This window comes from Arachis hypogaea, chromosome 12 (assembly GCF_003086295.3).
Source record: "Arachis hypogaea cultivar Tifrunner chromosome 12, arahy.Tifrunner.gnm2.J5K5, whole genome shotgun sequence".
Lineage (NCBI taxonomy): Eukaryota > Viridiplantae > Streptophyta > Magnoliopsida > Fabales > Fabaceae > Arachis > Arachis hypogaea.
In genome coordinates, this window is record NC_092047.1 from 74,390,954 (window position 1) to 74,411,765 (window position 20,812).

Below are 20,812 nucleotides of genomic sequence, written 5' to 3' on the forward strand. Positions count from 1 at the left end.
TTTGAGAGTAGTAGTATTCAAATTGAGAAGTTTTAGAACTTACACTCAGTCCATGCATAGTAATTCAGGTCAATTTTATCTAAAAGTTTGTCTAATTAATATAAATCATTTAATTTATTTAAGGATGTCCTGTTTCTCCTTTTCCACTTATATCCTTATTCATTATAAATTATAAAATACTTAATTATGCACTAAATATTTAAAACTTTCAAAGTTAAATTATTCTAAACACGTTAAATACTTTTGAAGATAACGACTTTTTAATTCATGTACTTTTATTAAAAGTGACCTATACAGCTATACTTATAGACAGAAAGACTAATGTATTTATTTATTGAATTTGTTAAAAAAAATTCAAGATTTTTTTAATATCAAATTTAATTATTTTTTAAGATAATATTAAAGAATTATTAAAATTTATTATTTTTGACCAACAGCTAACTAGTAATATTTAAAAATATTAACTAAAAATATATTATTTGATTATTAGATTAAAAATATTAGACTAATAACTAAATATATTGATTAATATAAAATAAAATTGCTAATGCTTAAGATTTTGTCTCTCTTTTTGTTTTCATTATAAAAATTTAAACAGAAAAATGGTGAAAACACATAATATTAAATGTTGGCTACAAAATATGCTCAAAGGACAAAAAGATAAAAATTCCCTTGGCCCACTTAAAGAAAGAGAACCCTATGACCCTTCTTTCTAATTCATCTCCATTTGGATTTCTTTTTCTTCTTGGAGAAGAGAACACAATGTTGAGAGAAGAAAGAAACGAGACACTAGTGCTCCAATCAAGATTTCGTTTCGATTAAACATTTATTTGCATAATGTTCAAACAAAAAAACATTTATTTGCATTCTTCTCTACATAACCATTAACCATGCCTCATTTTATAACAAAAAAAAAATCATTTTTAACGGATATTATTTATTTTATTTTTAATAATAATAAAAATAACCACCAATATATATTTATGATAATTAGACATTAGTTATCTTATATTATTTTATTAAAATATGTTGACAACAGTTATACAATTGTCGATAAAGACTTTTTTAATGGATATAAAAATTATATAATTGTTATTATAATATATAATAATAATAACAAATATATAACTGCTGCAAAAATATGGTTAAATAAGACATATAATTATCATTATATTATTAACAATAAAAATGATTTTTGTTGTAATGTTCATCGATAAGAATTTGGAAAAACCCTCCTCTTCTCTATTTTTCTCCTCATTTTTGGGTAAGAGTTTCACCCAAACTAAGACTTCTAAATTTGGTTCTTGAAGAGAGTTATGGGTTGACATTTAGAAGTCCTAAGCATTAGGTTGTTAAAGTATAAAGATAAGAAAAACATTTTTTCTGATTCTCCCTTAATTTTGGGAATCCTAATAGTTAGTTAAGCTTAATTGAGTTGTTTAATTTGATAGGGAGCAACTAGAGCTCAAATTTAACGTCTAAGGAGCTACGTTAATCGAGACTAAAGATAGGATTTGATTTTGGATAAATACTCGTTGTTTGGTGAACTTTTAAAAAAATATTTTTTTGAGTTATCTTTTTTTAAAAGATTTTATGAAAAAATAAAAGTAATTTTATGTTTGGGTATCTCATACAAAAAAATTTTTTATCTATCAATTATGTTTGGGTATAATTTATAAAAGTACTTTTTTGTTTATTTATTACATGAAAAACATCTTTTTTTAAAGAAAAAAGATCTTTTAAAAAAATATATAAATTATAGCTTCTCAAAAAAGATATTTTTTTTTATTTATTTTTCTAGTGTTTTTATACTTTTACTATTAGAAATTTGTCAAATACATTAAAAAATAAAAAAAATATTTTTTTATTAAAAAAAGATCTTTTTCTTATCAAAATAATGACGCCCAAACAAGCACAATATTATATTAAAATCTAAGATATCACGAGAATTATATATATATATAAATAAAGTGAAATGTAGAATTAGTTTGAGCTTGAGTAAATTGAAGAAATTAACTGAGGAGGATAGAAAAGAAAATGAAAAAAGGAAGGCCTAATCTTGTAAAATCTGTGCGCCATTTTGGCGAGCCATAAGTTAGTTCTCGGAGCTCTATTTGAGGTGGATTTGCCTTATTAAGATATTCATTATGTCTTGTTTCATGTTTTTGAAGAAGGAGACTATACAATTTTTATGTAAATTATTGTGAACTTTGAAAGTTGGGTTTTGAAAGCTAAAAGGTGCAAGGGATTAGCATAGGTGATCTGCCATGTATGTGAAGGAATTTCATATACGGGAATTTTAGCAGAAGGCCGCTTTCGCGAGCTTAGGGCAATCACTTAATCATCAAAAGAAAATAAAATAATCTCACACCATTAGAAGAAATCTCACACCATTAAAAACACTAATAATATAATTAATTAATAGTTACAAATTACAAAATTTGCTGTCCCTAACACTCCTCTACCTTCACCTTAGATCCTCAAATTGTATCTAACAGCTTAAATCACAATTAATGGTTATTGAGAGTGAAGTAGGGTACGTGTGATGAATAAATATGAAATGTTTAGATGATGTTATGATGAGGGCCTAAGGTGGCATAATGATGACACAGGAAACGATATTGACAATGATGGTCTATTGTAACAAAATGATAGGGAATGAGATGATAAGGTTGATGCCGAGATTCACTATGGTCTTATAATGATGTTTGATATGATTATACTAGACGATTTATGACACTTGATGGATTGTATGTGAATTCTTTTATATTGTAAGGGTGATTAAGCACATAATCTCTGAATAATTTTTCTCTAAGAAAAAGAGACATGATACTCTTTTTCTAAGGCAAATTTTTAAAAATTTTTGGTTGTTCCTCGTGTAAGATGAACGACAAAATAAAGTTTAAGAATGACTACTAGATTTGATTAGGTCTGACTATATAATCGATACATGAGTTTATGATTAATAGAAAAAATATTCATCATGTGAATTTGTGCATATTATTTGGATATGCATTTGATTGTGATTGCTATGAATGTAACTATGTGCTAAATGAATTATATTATCTTTTTTCTTTTTTGTATGGTAAATTTGTATAAATTATTTGTGTTTATCTGGTTTGTAGAGATAACAGAGGTTGAGGTACTGTTGGGTTTTAAGAAAGACCCTAGACTGAGATTTTATATTTTTAAGATAAGAAATAACATTGTGTCAAGTGAATTAGGTGAACCCTTACGCGATGAAGACTTGGGATGAGAAACTTGGATGTTAACAATTTTATGTTTTGTTATATAACTTTTATTCAATTTGAGTTCTTGCCCCATAGATTTTTCATTTTTTTTTTTAGAGTAAATGAACAAAAGTATAAATAAAAAAGTTTGAGATGGACAAAAACACAGTAAAAAGTTATAAATATTAAAATACACTTAAAAGATTATTTTTATTGAATAAAAGTACACTTCAAATCTGACGCACCTACTATTAATTAATATGACACTTTTGTCCAACGAAATCAATCTTTAGAGTGTACTGTGTATTTTTATTCTCGACAAACTCTTTTATGTATATTTTTGTCTATTTATTTTTTTTTTCTAAATGCAAATTATAGCATGCCATGTTGATAGGTGGAGCTAGTTTTGGTGGAATGAAGACAAATTTTTTATTATTGACTGGGTAAGTTATATTTTTCTTTGTTTTATATAATCCTTGCTAGAACATGAATTGAGAGATAACACTTTAATTGTTTTATTTTAGTCTAAGATCCAATCTTAGTGAGATTTGAATGTCACAATTATGACAAATATTTTTTTTATCCGTTCATTGGCAGAGTCTAAGTAAGGTCAAATAAAAACAAGTTTAAATAGATTTAGGTTGGTGGAATAATTTGTTCATTTTTTTATTTAATAAGTATTAAAAGTTTTAAATTTTGTTTTATATATACATTAATTTATTGACTAACAACAAATTTTTAAATAGAACTAAAGATCTGCAGTAAATTTATTCTTAATTTATCTGATTAAAAATATTAATATAAGGTTAGATGCATGAACTACTGTAGAAGGCAAGTTTTGGGGGAAGGGATTGTAGCAATGGGCTAGCCCCAAATTTTGGCAAGGCACAAAATAGAGTTGAAGTCAAATCATACTAAAATGCTTGATTATAGACAAATGGGTTAAGATTTTAGGATTTAGAATGTAGGGATTAGTCTTTAACCATGAGGACAAATTAGTCTATAACCAATAAAAAAAATACAAAAATGCCTTGGACCATTTAAAACATGAGACAATTAACTCCGTCCCTCTGTTCGTTTAGCTCTCTAAACCTTAACGACATAGGCTGCATGGCTGCTAGAATAGCCACTTGTCCTTAATGCTTTATACGTGGCACATGTAAAAAAAAACATCTAGGTTTTTGTCTTTTTTTTTTAATGTAAATTCTGTAAAATTAATAAATAATTAGTCAATAAATTAATTATTATTCAAAAAAATTAAAAAAATTAATTTTTATAATTTAAAAGAGTAAAAATATTAAAAATACGAATTTCAATACTTATTTTAAAAATTTTGATGTAAAACTGGATCAATAGACCGAACTGATTAAACCAGACCCAACTCATAAAACCACTAACTAAAACGAGCCCTTTTTTCATTATTTCTTGCAAACCCTCGTTGAGAAGAGAAGATTAACGTAAAACAACCCAAATTTTCGTCAAGACATTTTAATTTTATGTAACTTTTAATTCGGAGTTTCGATTGACGAGCTATCAGCGGTTACGTATTTATCTCAAAATTCTCTTCAATTCTATCCGAATAAAGTGGTAAGAAATTTGAATTTCTTACCCAATTCTTCTCCTTCTCAATTTCGTGGGTTTTGAGTTTGTGTATTGAGGAATTGAATGATTTTGATGGTTTATGTGAACTCTAGTAACAAAAAATCACTGAATTTTCTCTAATTGATTCATAGATAAGGTAAGAAACTGTTGAACCCTTTTGAATCATTGAGTTTGTGAATCATATGATAATTATAGTGATATTATATGAATTAGATTCTGTTCTTGTTGATTTGAAGTTCAATTAGGCGGTTTGAAACAAAATCCGGGTGGTTAAACTTGAGGAATTGACGTTTGGAAGCTTGGAGCTTGTGAAAGGAGAGGTTTTTGCGGTGTTTCAAATTTAGGGATGAATCGGCCAAGGTATGATTTTAGTTTCTCGTAGTTAATGTTTAATGTCACGTGAAAATTTAGGCTAGATGACCTTAAGATAAGAACGAACTGAATGAATTATTGATGAATTGTGTATATGGTATATGATGTATGGTTTGGTTTTTGTAAATGATTTGTTATTGGAGTTGGTTGGTTTTGGAAAAAGATTTGATATTGGAATTGGTTTGATTTTAAAATGATTTGATACTGGAAATGATTTGAGTGATCGAGAGGTGTTTAGTTTGGTGGTTGGGACCCTTGAGGAGTGGCAGAAATTCAATTTAGAGGAGATACTACCGAAATTTCTATAAAAATTGGAGTTTTGATTTGAAGTGTTGTTATTTTAAAAAGAAAAAGATTATTATGTGGCTTGTATATTTGAGACAATTTGTTGACCTTCTGTTGCAAGATGTGACTAGGCACATTGACTTTCCCAGTTCCCTATGGACATGCATATATATGGATTTTGAATATTATATTATTGAGCTTGGAGTTTGACTCCATGGAATATTATATTTGAGCTTGAAATTTGACTCCATGGATATTATTTTTGAGCTTGGGGATGCACGCACAGATGGACTGTCTAATGGTTAACTACAGGATATGTTGGGTTTGCTATATAATCGATAGATGAGACTTATCAGTCATAGGACAGACATACATCATATGCATTTGTATGTTTTGTTTGAGTGTGCATTGTTTTAGTTTGCTTAACTACTTAACTCTACTTATCTGCTACTTGTTCTACTTGTTGTAATTGCACTTCTGTCTGTGTTTTTTTTTGTTTGAATTATATGTGTCTGTTTTCTGAAAAACCCCTCTTGACGGGGGTGTGAGGAAGGGGTTCGAAGGATTGGAGGAGACAGAAAGTAAAGTGTTAGGTTAAAGTTAAATTCAGAATTTGAAATACCTTAATTTCTGGTTTAGTTGAATCTTTAAGCTGAAATCTGATTGTCGGAGTTTTAGTAATGCTTCTGGCTTTTTCGAAACTTTTTATATTAATTATGCGGACACCTTTATCATACTGAGAACCCCCGATTCTTATTCCATACATATTTCTGTTATTTTCAGATGCATGTTGAGAGGCACCTCGTTGAGCATCTGGAGACCTTCCTTACAAGCGAAGAACTATCTTTTGGACTGTTATATTTTGTTTAGGCTATGTATATATGCTTATAGAATCTCCGCATTTAAATTTTGTATTTTGTCCCTCCTAGAGATTGACTTGAAAAAACAGGTGTTTATTCTGTAGTTTAAGTTTTATTGAGTTGTATATATATATAATTATATATTCTGGCTGGTCTTAACTTTACAGGTCGAGTTTGGAGTTTGATATATGTGTTTTGAAATTCTGATCTGTATATTATATTTTTGCCTTCTTTTGATCTTATCTATCTGTTTTATGCTTATTCGTACGAATGTGATATGATTTTCTATTTTTTGTTTTTGCTTAGTTTTTTTTCTTTTAAGGTTTTTAGTTATAAAATTCTTTTTAATTATATTTATATAAATCTTTTTTTTGGAGGTCATAATATTTTGCCACTTCTACTTTACTATTTAAGCGTAAAATTCTATGTAGTAGGAGGTTATATTTTACCTTTTCTTACACATCACCATTTTCATGTGTCTCAAAAACTACTGAACCTCTTATTGTTGTTATTCTACAAATTTCAGTCAACGACATCAGGCATAAGCCAACCATAAATTGACATGTATCCTAACATTGTGAAGTTGGAAAATCAACCGGAGCGGCAATCTCAGGTAATTTGACATGTGGCCATTAATTTCTCTGTTAATTATGGTAGCAACCTAGAATTATTACTTAGTAGTTAGCACATATTCAATTCAATATTAAAAAAGACTCAATATTTGGCTGCTAAATTTCTATTTTTTATTCAATATATAAAATACACTTAGAGAGAGAGAGAATGAATGGATACTTTTCAAGTTGTCCCTGCTAAGCCGAACCTGATGTTGAAAGCTTTATATCAAGCTTTATCTTTTTCCCTTTTGAAGATAAAATGTTCAATAATTACGTAAACACATGAAATCCTAACTCATTTTGACAGTCACCCTCAATTTCTATCAAAGTCTTTACATTCCTCCTACTTACCAATGAAATAAAAGGATTACAAGAATAGCAAATAGCAGCGGCACAAAAAATAAGAAGTGAATAAAAGTGTGTTGAATAAAATAAAATCCCTCTTTTATGTTTTGTTTCTAAGACAAACTTCAAAAATATTAAAGAATTAGGAGGTTTTGCTATTTTTGAAAAAAATAGAAATGATGATGGGAGAGAGGAGGGGGAGAAAAGAAACAGGAATCTAAATGTCCTTTTATTTTTTTTTACCCTTTTTGCGTGCATCATCGTGGACACGTGGTTATTTTAGCGGCCACATCAGTTACATTGTTAAGTAGCGTTTGGAAAAGAGATAGAGACAAATAGATTGAGATTGAGAGACAAAGATGGAGAGACAGAGACTGATATAAGTTTTAGTATTGTGTTTGGTATAAAGTGAGAGACAGGGATTGAAATATAAATAAAATTTTAATTTAATTTGCAAAAAAGATAAAATTAGAATTAATTAATTGAAATGAGGGTATTTTAATTATAAATTTTATTAAAGTTTCAGTTTTTGTTTCCAAAAATTTCAGTCTATTGTGTCTTTATTTTTTGGAGGTATTGAAATACTAAAATTTTAGAGACAAAAACTGAAATTTTAATACCAATCTCTAGATCAACAAATATAATACTGAGTCTTAGTCTCTCTATCTCTGTTTCAATACCTCAAAACAAATACTACCTTAAAATTTAGAGAACAAAACAAATGGAAAGACTCAAATGTTTTACATCTTAAATAGTTAGAGACGTTTTCGTATTTTTTAATCTTAAAAGATTAATTAATTTTTGTGATAAAAGGTCAATGACTTATTATCCTTCTCTCATAAAATTAAAAGAGTTGCATCTTGACTAGCATCTCCCACTTCTTGCACAATAATAAAGACTCAATTAAATGAGTACTCTCACTTGTTCTCCTCTTATACTTGCTAATCTGGTTTAATTCCATCATGCTCAATTTATATTGGACATTGTCATTGAATAACCTCATTTATTAATTTTAACTATGCCATGTCTTGCTCACTTTAGTGAATTCATTCACTAATCACATTCAAGCAAATCAATCAATCTATTTATCTAGTAATGAAAAAGTAGGGATAGTTTAAAAAAAAAAAGCATCTTCAGGGCTATCCTAAAATAGGAGAAATGGTTACGAAGAGGAAAGTTCAATCGTAGTAATATTTTTTTAATTAAAAATATTTTCAAACAAAAATTATACATCAAAGCATGTATGCAATAGAAACTTGTTAAAATTTCAAATGCATAATTTGATTAATTTAGAAATACTAAATTCAAAACCATTTTAAATAAATATATAGTAAACATTAGTAAATTAAGTTAGTTGAAACATAATATAATCATGTTATGTCCATTGACCCTTTTGAAAAAATATAATAAATTAATTAATTCTCACACGCTAATCCAATTGATGATGCAACAAATTGCTTATATGGATCAGCAAAGATTGTTATGTTTGTTAACACCTCCTGAAGGTTGCCAAACTTCGGTGCACTTTTTAAGAATTTTTTTTCATATTAAAGTATAATTTAATGGGAGTTAGCCAATGCCATTCCCAAATTGATAAAATTTTGTTTTTGATGTGTTTTTGTATGGAGAGTAAAATTATTTGATTGGGGATAATAGTATTATCAATTTAAGAGTGATGATATCCATTTTTAAATCAATTTAAAATTAAAAAAATCGATTAAATAGTCATTTTTGACAATAAAAGATTGAGAAGTCGACAATACTATCTGTGACTAATTTAAATAAGCGTTATAACCAAAAGTTAATTTGGTAACAGACGCTGTTAGTTTTAATCCTAGGTGGTTGTTAAGTGTCTAACGTGACAAATCATAATCTAACACGTTAATATTTTATTTTAATTTAAAAATTAAATAATTATTAATAGAATTTACATATTCAACCTTTTGTTTTTAGCCCATCTTTTGCTTTGAAACATAAGAAGAGTTACGGAAAGAGTAGTTTTGCGAGAAGAGAGGATTGAGCTTCCCAACAATGGTGATTTCCAAATCAACCCAACAAAATCGTCATTCTGAACCGTTGTTCATCGTTTACGAGTCAGGTTTGTGAAGTCACAGGAGGACACTTGCGAGGAAGGAGACCCATCGAGGAGGATCAAGAGCCAATGTTGGAAGAGAAAACACTTGTGATTGTGTAAGGTGTAAACCCCGAGTAATTAGGGGTGGCAGTGGAGCGGGTAGGGGCGGGTTTTTGCCCTACCCGACCCCGCCCCGCCGTCCTTGCACTCCACTACTACCCATCCCATCCCTACCTGCGGGTAGTAGGCTGCTCTACCCTAACCCGCCCCCACGGGTACCCGTCCCGCCCCTACCCGCCCCTATAAAAATTAAATAACATTCTAATTTTTACACATTCATATATAAATTAAGATAAAAACTTAAAATTCATAACTAAATTAATATACAAACATAAGATTCATACAATGTCAAATAACTTGAAATTAAAAAAATATTAATGTTTAATCACTACAAATTTAACATTATAATAAAAAAATTGCATCAAAAGAGTCTTCAATCATTATTGTTGTTCTTCCACCATTTAACAAACCTACATTAAAAACACAACATATAAACTTGTTAAGTTAAGCATTATGATCAGTAAACAGTAAACACAAAGTTTTACCAAATAACTTGGCACCATTTTTTAAAAAAAAGTTGAAATAATTTTTCAGAAATAAAAGCAATACCATTGAGATGAAAGCAACACCAAATTAAAATTTCAAAGTAAAGGTAACAAAAATAGAAGCAGTCAACACTTATTTTAGAATTGAACAATTTGCATAGGTATAGTTTTCATGGTCAACCAATAAAATAACTCTCATGATAATGCAATTAAAAATTACTATATAACTATGTAAAAATATTTACTCTAACTCTAACTCTGTAAAATAATAAATAAAAAAAACCAATCTCAGTAATGCCTCATGCTAAGAACATATAAAAAATGAGTCATATTAACCAATCTCACCACTCTTTACCTATTAACCACAACCAATCAAGTGTTATCCCAGCAAAAATTTTTTAGTTATATCGAAAGACCAAGTGCAAACTCTACAAGACTAGTTCTAAGTTCTAAGTTCCAAGTTCCTAGTCAATCTTTTTAAAAGTAAAGCCAAAATCAAATTTGGGTGGTTCTTCATTCTTGTTTAACTAATTTGCTAGTTAGTTGTTAAGGGAACATGGTCTAAACTAAATTAAAAATTGAAATTAGAGTTGGTCCATGGCAGCCAGTAACTTCAGCCATTCATCAAAGGAGGGATTTATCTTGGTCAATATAAATCTTTGGGGGCCGACATGTGAGTTTGAGAAAAACCACTGTAAGATTATCAGCAATTATCAACAACAATTAACATCACAAAATCATCCATCAACAACATAAAATCAGATTATCAGCCATCAACAATAATCATAAGTAATATTATGAATTTAGTTTAACTATTTTAACATAAAAAATAAATCATACAAAATTAACTTAAAATAAAAACTGAAGAAGCGAGCCAGAAACAGAACACAATGAGCCAAAACAACTTCTGCATATAACAGCATATTTCCTTAATTAAAATAGAACACCATGAGCATATTTCCTTAACAAAGAAAACAGAACACCATGAGCCAAAACAACTTCTGCATATAACATCATATTTCCTTAATTAAAACAGAATAACAGCATATTTCCTTAATTAAAACAGAACACCAAGAGCATATTTCATTAACAAAGAAGACAGAACACCATGAGCCAAAACAACTTCTGCATATAACAACATATTTCCTTAATTAAAACAGAACACCATGAGCATATTCCTTAACAAAGAAAACAGAACACAACAACTTCTGCATATAACAGCATATTTCCTTAATTAAAACAGAACACCATGAGCATATTTTCTTAACAAAGGAAACAGAACACCATGAGCCAAAACAACTTCTGCATATAACCAATCAACAAAGAAGCCAAAACAACTTCAATTTTTCAAGCTTTATTCCAACTAAGTATGAGAAATTAAACCAACAAACATACTGTTCCTGTTATCACCCAAAAAACAAAAGAGCTTCTTCTTGTCTATTCTCATCATACATCCAAAATTAGCCAGAGATTAAACATATCAAATCATTCAAAAAGAAAAGAAAGGCTGGGATAGAGGCAAGAACAGTACCGATGCTCGATGCGGGGAGAATCTGGTGGAGGTTGTGCGTTTGGGGACCAGGAGAGGCGCGGACGAGGCTCTATTCTGATGCAGAGGAGGCACGGGGGTGACTCGTCTAGTGCGCGACTTGGAGACCGGCGGGAGCGCAGAGGATGTGGGACTGAGAGGCAGCGCGGAGGAGGAGCCGGACGAGGCTCGATTCCGATGTAGAGGAGGCACGGGGGTGGCTCGTCTAGTGAGCGACTTGGAGGCCGGAGGGAGCACAGAGGATATGGGACTGAGAGGCGGCGCGGAGGAGGAGCCAGACGAGGCTCGATTATGATGCAGAGGAGGCACGGGGGTGGCTCGTCTAGTGCACGACTTGGAGGCCGGAGGGAGCGCAGAGGATGTGGGATTGAGAGGCGGCGCGGAGGAGGAGCGACAGGCGGCTTGAACCTTGAAGGAGACGCGAAAGAGACAACGAGGGTTGGGACTGGGAGAGTGGGAGTTCAGTGACGGTGGGTGAGAATCAGAAGTGAGAACCTTAACCTACTAACCCTAATTGCTAAAAAGTTATATATATATATATATATATATATATATATATATATATATATATATATATGTACTCCGGGGCGGGTTTACCCTGAACCCGACCCCGCCCTGCCCCGCTCATCAAACCCGCCACGGTTCAGACCCACCCCGCACCGGGTCGGGTTTAAACCCGCCCCGACCGGGTAGGGCGGGGCGGGTACCCGCGGGTACGGGTACTGCTGCCATCCCTACGAGTAATTAGTAAATAATTAACCAATAAATTAATTATTATTTAAAAAAATTAAAAAATTAAATTTTATAGTTTAATGAGGTAGAAATAATTAAAATATGAATTTTGACACTAATTTTAAAGGTTTTAGCCCAAAACTATGCTGAACGGACCGAACCAAGCGAACTGGGTCCATAACGGGCCTAGGGCCCAGTCCAACTCACGTAAATGAAAGAGCTCAGCTCTTTCTTCCCTTCCATTTAATGAAAATCGCTGAAGCTTGCATCAAAAAAGGGGAAGAAAGCATGTGAAACCTAAACTCTCACCCAAATCTTCAATTCAACATAACTTTCAATCCGGAGCTCCGATTGACAAGCCGTCAGTGGCCATGCATTCGACTCGAAATTCTCTACAAAACTCACCAAAAAATTCAATAAGAGAATCACGTTTTCTCACCTAATTCTCCCCTCTTCAATTCATGATTTTGAGTTTTAGTATTGAGAGATTTTGTGATTTTGATGGTTTAGGGGTACTCTAGTGGTGGATAATCACCAAATTTTATCTATTTGACTCGTGGGTAATGGTAAAAAAATTCTAACCCTTGTGAATTGGTGATTTAGTGAGCTCAATATTGATTATTGTGATATTGTATGAATTAAATCGTGTATCTTGTTGAATTGGAGTTAGATTGGTGGATATTGGAAGCTTGGAATTGAATCTTGGGAGCTAAAAATTGAATTGGTGAGGAGTTAGAGATTTTGAGCTCGAGGAACGGTGGATAATTAAGGTGTTCCGGGCTTAGGGAGGAATCGGTCATGGTATGGTTTCGGTTTTTTGTAACTAAAATATAACATGTCGTGAAAACTTAGGTTAGTTAACCGTAAGATAAGATTGAATTATTAATGATGTTGATGATTGAGATTGGTTGATATGTATGAGGGTTAGTGACTTTAAGGTTGTCGTTGATGCATTATGATTGTGATATTTAATCTTGTATATGAGATGGGTAAATGATGATAAGATTGTGCCATGATTAATAATGATTATGTTGAATGCTATGAACTTGTTAACATGAGTAGTTTGGTAAAATATTGAATTTGTTATGAGCTTGTGATAATGAGTGAAGAGGATGATGATGATTGTGAGTTGTGACGTTGATGAATATGTATGTATATATATGAGTTACGTTGTTTTATTTTTGAATTGTGTGGGTTAGAATTGAAAAAAATTGAGTCTTGGAATGTTGTGGGGGAGATAGAATAGTTATGAAATTGTTTGGAATACCATTAAGTTGTTTTAAAGAGTGAAATATTGGTTTGGAAGTGAAGAAAGCTTGAGACATAATGAATTATGAATGAGAAGTGCAGAAATGTGATATGAATATGATGAATATGGCCATAATGAATGATTATGAATGACTTATGATGAATTTGAAACTGAAATTGTTTTGGGCTTTGACCTGGCAAGGATCGTGGTGGTTTTCTGCTTGTCCAGTGTCGAAATGTCTGTGAGGATCGTGGTGGTTTACCGCTCATAGAAGGTGGGGATCGTGGTTGTTTACCGTCCACGTGTGTGTTATTTTTTCCAATTGAAGATCTTGCGACGTTTGTGGTGGTGTATCGCTCTCAATGGTGGGGTTTGTGGTGGTGTACCGTCTGCCAGGTGGGGTTCGTGTTGGTGTACCGCCCATCGGTTTTCAAGAGGATGATATCCGAGTTAGCTACCGGATGTGTCAGATTCTGGCAAAGTAACCGACATATGAGCTCACGGCCAGTAGGAAAGGCATGCATCATATGGATTTATGTGTCTTGTTTGGTTTTGCATTCTTAGGCTTGTGTAATTGATATTTATGCTTAACAGCTATATGTTTTATTTGCTGTATCTGTATCCTACTTGTATTTGCTTTGTCTGTATTGTTTGTCTGTGCACCGGAGCTTTGAAAGATTGGAGGAAGGCAGAAATTAGGGCTTAAGTTAGAAAGGCATTAGAAATAAGAACTTTAGATAGCCTACCGTGTCTATGGTTTTCAATTTAGTTTTAAGTTTGAATCTATTGTCGGAAGTTCTAAGATTGCCTCTGGCTTTTCCGGGAGATTATATGTTAGTTATGTAGGCACTGTTACCATGCTGAGAACATTCGGTTCTCATTCCATACATATATTTGTGGTTTTTCAGACGCAGGTCGAGAGGCACCTCGCTAGGCGTCTGGATTTACTCAGCAAGCGAAGTTGGGGTGCTGGTTTTGATATTTTTCTATGTGTATATAAGTCTAGACAAGTTCTCTGTGTATATTTCTATATATTTTGAATCTGATCCTCTTAGAGGCTTTTGGGTGGAGAACTAAGTGTATGCTTATGTATTTTGGTTTTACTGTGTCATATATGTATAAATATATTTATGTAAATATTCTCCGGCCGGCCTTGGCTTTGCTGGTCGAGCCAGGAGTTTGATATTATGTATCTTTTGTCCCTTTACTCTCATTATATTCTTGTGTTGTAAATTTTCTCCGTACGCAAGTTTATGTTCACGCGAGCGATGCACTTTTCTTTTTGCGACTTGTTGCTTAAGCTTTCTTTCAAGGCTCTTCAAAAATAAAATTTCCTTCCAACTTTTACTATATATATATTTTTTATTTTTAGAGGTCGTAATACCTCACCACCTCTGTTTTATGATTTAAGCGTAAAGCTTTGTGTGGCAGGGTGTTACACTATGGTATCAGAGCAGTTCGTTCCTGTAGAGCCTGAGGAATGGACTGACTATGCTTCTGAGCATACTCTGGGTGTATGTATATGCTATTTAGGATGCCTTCTTGACATATATAGCACAAATATTTATGAGCATAATTTTGGAGATTCGAACCACTAGACTTGTGATATTAATACTGATTACCTTAATAACGATTGTTCGGTGTGGACATGACCCAAAGGGTGTCTTGTGAACACGAGTGAGGTGATACGGTTGACGATAGGGCTCCTGCTATACAGGCTATTGCTGACAGGTTGAGACAACAAGCTAGAAACGGTGATAGAGGCGGTAATGGACCTGGTGGTAAAGAAAACCAAGGAATTAGAACTCGTGCAACTAGAATAAAGGACAATGCTGTTTAGTTAGAGAGGTAAAAATATTCAAGGAGATGTTCGGTGGAAGAGAGTGAAGGATTAAGCTCTTAGTGATTTATAATTTGAGTAGCACTGCAGAAGCACGGTGATTTGGTGGCTCTAGAATTGTAGTGACGTGAGAAAAGAGTCTTGGGATAGGAGATTGTTTCGAGGATTGACGTAGGATCAAGAAATAAAAAGTGTGAGTGTGTGATTTAGGTTATAGCGGGTTGAATTAGACTAAGAGATTGAGGAATTGTTTAGTGTTTGAGATAGTGAGAAGCATTTGAGATTGTTTTGATTTAGATGGAAACCTTAAAGGGTAAGAGAAAGTGTAGTTACTGAGAAAGAGCTAGACGAAGCTAAGAGTGAAATAAATGGGCATGACTTAAGGTTGAATTTAGTTAAGTTTATGATCTTGTACATGAGAATGGAGATTGTGAATTAGTATTCGAATTGATTTTGGAGAATGGCAGAATGAATGACATAAGGTCGGTTGAATTTGAGGAAGCATATATGAAGATTCGAGAGCAAATTTTTTAGGGTGAAACTTTTTGTTAGGGGGGTAGTATGTAAACCTCGAGTAATTAGTAAATAATTAATAAATAGATTAATTATTATTTAAAGAAATTATAAAATTAAATTTTTATAGTTTAATGAGGTAGAAATAATTAAAATATGAATTTTGACACTAATTTTAAAGCTTTTATCCCAAAACTGAGCCGAACGAACCGAACCGAGCGAATCGGGCCCATAACAGGCCCAAGGCCCAGCCCAACTCACTTAAATGAAAGAGCTCAACTCTTTCTTCTCTTCCATTTGATGAAAATTGCTGAAGCTTGCATGAGAAAGGGGGAAGAACGCATGTGAAATCCAAACCCTCACCCAAATCTTCAATCCAACGTAACTTTCAATCCGGAACTCCGATTGTCGAGCCGTCAGTGGCCACACATTCGTGTCAAAATTCTCTATAAAAATCATTAAACAATTTGGTAAGGGAATACATTTTTCTCGCCTAGTTCTCCCCTCTTCAATTCATGATTTTGAGTTTTAGTATTGAGAGATTTTGTAATTTTGATGGTTTAGGGATATTCTAGCGGTGGATAATTACTGGATTTTATCCATTTGACTCATGGGTAAGGGTAAAAAAATTCTAACCCTTGTGAATTGGTAACTTAGTGAGCTCAATGTTAATTATTGTGATGTTGTATGGATTAGATCGTATATCTTATTGAATTAGAGTTAAATTGGTAGATATTGGAAGCTTGGAATTGAATTCTGGGAGCTAAAAATTCAATTGGTGAGGAGTTGGTTCTTTGGAGCTTGAGGAATGGTGAATAATGGAGGTGTTCTAGGCTGAAGGAGGAATCAGCCAAGGTATGGTTTCGATTATTTGCAACTAAAATATAATGTGTCGTGAAAACTTAGGTTAGTTAACCGTAAGATAAGATTAAATTATTAATGATGTTGATGATTGAGATTGGTTGATATGTATGAGGGATAGTAACTTCGAGGTTGTGGTTGATGCCATTACGATTGTGATATTTAATCTTGTATATGAGATGGGTGAATGATGATGAGATTGTGCCATGATTAATGATTATTATGTTGAATGTTGTGAACTTGTTAATGTGAGTAGTTTGGTGGAATATTGAATTTGTTATGAGCTTGTGATAATGAGTGAAGAGGATGATGATGATTGTTAATTGTGACATTGATGAATATGTAAGTATATATATGAGTGACGTTGTTTTGTTTTTGAATTGTGTGGGTTAGAATTGAGGAAAATTGAATCTTAGAATGTTGTGGGGGAGATAGAATAGTTATGGAATTGTTTGGAATACCTTTGAGTTGTTTTAAAGAGTGAAATATTGGTTTGGAAGTGAAGAAAGCTTGAGACATAATGAATTATGAATGAGAAGTGCAGAAATGTGATATGTATCTAACGAATATGGCCATAATGAATGATTATGAATGATTTATGATGAATTTGAAAATAAAATTATTTTGGGCTTGGAATTGTCAAGGATCATGGTGGTTTACTGCTTGTCCAGTGTCGAAATGTCTGTGAGGATCGTGGTGGTTTACCGCTCACAGAAGGTGAGGATCGTGGTTGTTTACCGCCTACGTGAGTGTTATTTTTTCCAATCGAAGATTTTGTGAGCTTCGTGGTGGTGTACCGCTCGCAATGATGGGATTCATGGTGGTATACCGCCCACCGATTTTCAAGAGGACGATATCCGGGTTAGCTACCGAATGTGTCGGGTTCTGGCAAAGTAACTGACACATGAACTCACGGCCGGTAGGAAAGGCATGCATCATATGAATTTTCCTGTCTTGTTTGGTTTTGCATTCTTGGACTTGCATAATTGATATTCATGCTTAACTGCTATATTTTCTGTTTGCTGTATTTGTATCCTACTTCTGTTTGCTATGTCTGTATTGCTTGTCTGTACACCGGAGCTTTGGAGGATTAGAGGAAGGAAGAAATTAGGGCTCAAGTTAGAAAGGAATTAGAAATAAGAACCTTAGATAGCCTACTCTGTTTATGGTTTTCAATTAAATTTTAAGTTTGAATCTATTGTCGGAAGTTCTAGGATTGCCTCTGGCTTTTTTGGGACATTATATGTTAGTTGTGTAGGCACCATGATGAGAGAACTTTTGCATGGTCTAGAAAATTGCGGATGAATCCTCGTTGCAAGTATAGTTTCTAAACCTTCAAAAGTTCTTTCATACAAACGTTTTGGTTGTCACAAGTAACAAACCCTTTAAAAATTGTTAACCGAGTATTCAAACCTCGGGTCGTCTTCTCAAGGAACTGCAAGGAAGTATGTTCTTATTATTGGTTATGGAGGTTGTAATCGGGGTTTAGAAGGTGAGAAGCAAGTGAGTTGAATGACAAGTAAAGTAGATGGCAATTAAAATAAATAAATACTGTAAAGCAAACTTCTGGCAAGGTAAGAGAAATTGGAAGTCCAACTTAGTTATCTCTCTCAACAATAATAAAAGTTGAATCTAAATTCCACTTAGTTAACCTTTACTAAGGCAAAGAAAAGTCAAGGGACTAATTAGTTGACCTTCGAATCCTATTTATTTCCTAAGAAAAAGTTGGGATTATTGAAGTTCAGTTCAATTAGCAAGATAACGATTATCAATTATGTTGAGTTTGATAACTGTTGAGTTACTGATTTCTTAACCAAGACCAAAAAGAGAAAAAGTAAATTACTGGAATAGAATATCTTCTGATTGGAAACAATGGTAACACAAATTAAAGAGAAAGCAATCAATAACTGAAATACCTCAAATAATCATTAATTCAAATCATAACATGGAAAGGGTTCACAAGTCAAGTTGGCAACATTTATAGGTACGAATAAAAGCATTAAAGTAAATATTAAACCTGGATCGAGAGTCACTCTTACAAACTAAGAGAAGTCCTAAATCCTAATCCTAATCCTAAGAGAGAGAGAGAGAGGAGAGAACCTCTCTCAAACTAAATCTAAATCATGGGAAGTGAAAATTGGCGAGCTCTCCCTGAATGGATGCATTCCCCCACTTCATAACCTCTGGTCTATGCCTTCTGGACTTGGATTTGGGCTAAAAAGGGCTTCAGAATTCGCTATGAGCGTTTTCTGCAATTTCTGGTGCGTGGCCTCTGTCACGCGTCCGCGTGGGTCACGCGGTCGCGTCATTCGGAGCATTTCCTTGCCACGCGGTCGCATCAGTCATGCGACCGCGTCATGTGCATTCTGCTTAAGGCGCGTGGTCGCGTCAGTCATGCGGCCGCGTCGCTGCTGATTAGCGCTTGGCACGCGATCGCTTCGTCCATGGGATCGCGTGGATGCCAGTTTCTTCAGAAGCTCCGTTTTGTGCTTTCCTTCCATTTTTGTATGTTTCCTTTTCCATCCTTTAAGTCATTCTGCCTTAGAAAATCTGAAACTACTCAACACACTAATCACGGCATCGAATGGAAATAAAGGTAATTAAAATAATTAATATTAAAGCATAGGAAACATGTTTTTCACATACATCACATAATAAGGAAGGGAAAGTAAAACCATGCAATTAATATGATTAAGTGGGTGAAGGATTGAATAAATCACTCAAATTAAGCACAAAATATATCATAAAATATGGGTTTATCAACCTCCCCACACTTAAACAATAGCATGTCCTCATGCTAAATCCAAGGTAAAGAATAAGGTGAAAGTGGTGGAATGTTATGCAATGCAACCTATTCTAAATGCATTTACCTAAATGAGTCATGCAATTCCAATTTATCCACTCATATATAAAGCTTACATGTAGTCAAATTAATTCACATTCTCAAGGAGCCATATATATATATATAGCCAACCCTTAAATAATAAAGCATTTTAGCAAATGAGATGGGAAATAAAAATATTGTACAAACTTTCAAAACATTTAGTAAATTAAGCACAGATATATGTTGATGAGTTATTGAACCCTCACTGGATTTTGTGTTTACCCTCTAGTCACTCAGTGTTTATTGGGTTTATTCACTCTACTTTTCTTTTTATTCTTACTTTCTATAACTTTGTTCTTCATCTAACCAATCAACAATTATAGAGAACAGTCATACCAAAAATCATGAGGTCTTTAATTAAGGTTGTAATGGGGCCAAGGTAAAGGTAAGGATATATGTATAAGGCTAAGTGAGCTAATAAGTGAATCCTTAATTAGACTAAGATCTCACCTAACATACATATTTAGTAGAACAAGCTTCTTTACCAATTTTCCCATATTATCCCACTTGTTGTTACATGCTCATGTTTCAATTTTTGTTTTTATCCCATGTGCATTGCTTTTATTTTGCATTGGGGGATTCTTTTGTATCCCCTTTTATTGAATGCTGAAAAATAACTCCTTTTTTTTTATTGCACATGGTAACTGAGTCACTTTGATTTCTCATGAGCATGCTTCCCAAATTTTATTTTAATTCTTTTAACTTTTCTACCTTTTGTTTCTATCATCCATGTTCCCAATAGGTTTCCCATATTTCAATCTATTCAAAATTTTCTATCTTAAGCTAACCAAGGATTCAACGTGGGATTTTATTTTGTTTTTCTGCTTAAGGCTATTAGTGTGGCTAAATAGAATAAAAGGGATTTTAAAGGCTCAAGGGGCTAACAAGGGTGATGTGAAAGGTGGGTTATTTGGGGTAAGTGAGCTAAAATCAAATGATGGCCTCAATCATTCTTTTGGCATGTATCTATATTCTATAATCGGACATATAGATTAAAGCAAAGTAAAGAACATCAGAATAAAAAGAAGCGAAACACACAGGAATGAAATTATGGTTTGAATGCAACCATACAATTAAGCTCAACACTCACAGGCTGTGTGTTCTCTAACTCAAGCATCATATATCATTCATATCTGTTATGCAGGTTTAGTTAAAAATTCCCATTATTCTCATAAAAAAATTATTTAGGGTAGCCTT